Source organism: Tympanuchus pallidicinctus, unplaced genomic scaffold (assembly GCF_026119805.1).
Source record: "Tympanuchus pallidicinctus isolate F22 unplaced genomic scaffold, pur_lepc_1.0 scaffold191, whole genome shotgun sequence".
NCBI lineage: Eukaryota > Metazoa > Chordata > Aves > Galliformes > Phasianidae > Tympanuchus > Tympanuchus pallidicinctus.
Window position 1 is genome coordinate 44,217 of NW_026294712.1, and position 1,639 is coordinate 45,855.

The following is a 1,639-nucleotide window of genomic DNA, read 5'->3' on the forward strand; positions in this document are numbered from 1 at the left end:
CATGGTCCCGTATCAATTAGTAACAGAGCCACATTTCACTCGGTCTTCCTGTAGGGTCCCTTTCTGGGTCACAGCTTCTTCCCTGACAGGGACACCTGCTCAACAACAAGCATGAGCTGCAGCAGAAACTGCTGCATCTGTCTGGAGCTGCACTGCATGCTGTGTTTATGTACAGGCCTCTCTCTAGGGCCAAATGAGAGGCTGCTTAACCCTTCTAAATAAGGGTCAAGCTGTACTGAAGGCTGCAAGCACCCTGGGGTCAATGGCAGCTAACCAAACTGTTAGAAGCCTCTGGTGATTCCCTTAGCCCAAAAGCCTTTTTGGTTCCCCCTTACCTTGATCTTATCTAGCATTAAGGCCAAAAATCACAGAAACTTCCTTGACAATTTATCCCACAGCTTACCTGTTTACAGAAAAAAGAAAATGTTTTCTAAGTGCCATTTAAAAGTATAGGCTGTATATAAGGGTCCTCACCCTATGCGAACTGTTTTTCTTCCTTTAAGCAGAATGTATCTTTATAGCACAGAGCTTGATTTCAGAAGCGGTAATTATTACAAACCCACTGGAATCTGCAGTGCAAAAGCAATGTACAAATCCATACAGACAAACCAAAGTTGCAGAGTAGCAGGTGTTCCCTAAATGGTGGCACGATTACCTCCCAAGAGGCAGAAACACATGCAGAAAAATCTCCGGATTTGGCGCCTACAAAACTGTAACAAGTTTTGTTAAACAGTGCTATCCAACTGAAGACAAAGGATGTTACGCATTTCTAAAGCTTAGCACATGGCCATTCTGATATTATTTTCAAAACAATGTCGTGTGAATACATCAGCATCCTTTATGCTCAGTGAGCACCACCCTCCTGTCTTTTACCTGCAAACTGCAACATTGGGCACATTGTCACTGACAGTATCAATTCTCTTTAGAGGACAATTTAAAAAAAAAAAAAAAACAACAAAAAAACCCACAATATCCACTGGAGTGGCATGAAATTCAAAAGCCTTTTGGGTTTTTCTGTACTGGCTGGCACGCGTAGGGAAAGATGTTAAAATGTAACTCCTGTTGTCCGCAGGAGATGTTAAACACTATCAAGGTACAAAGTAACAGCCCGCTAGTTGAATAGGAGAAGGTAAGGTAACACCCAGACCCAGGCCAGCACAGCTGGGCTCTGGTTAGGCACTGAGAGAAAGTTCAGACAACTTTTATGCATGCTTCTGGTATTCAAATTAACTGCCATTGCTAGTTTGGGGGCAAGCACTCCAAAATGCATATACAGAGGAACGAATTCTAGTACAGTATCATGACAAGTTTATTTCAATATTTTAGTACAGTTCTTTACATAAATATAAATGATTCCGTTCTTAAAATGGATCTTGTTAGCACCAGCAGGTTATCCAGCAAGGTCTGCTCCCACTCTGCAAGAATATATAATACTCAAGACCGTTCAGGTCTTTAACAGTCACGTACGTTAGATCAACTTCTGCCCAAAGACTTTCAGAATATGTTGCTGCCTTAATCAGTAACCTAGCTCTTAAAGGTTGGGTTGGACATATTCTGGTACTATTCATTGCCTATGTACCACAGAAAGACTCACTGTGAGGGGCATGCCCCAGCCTTATTTCCACTTCAAAGCAGAGAA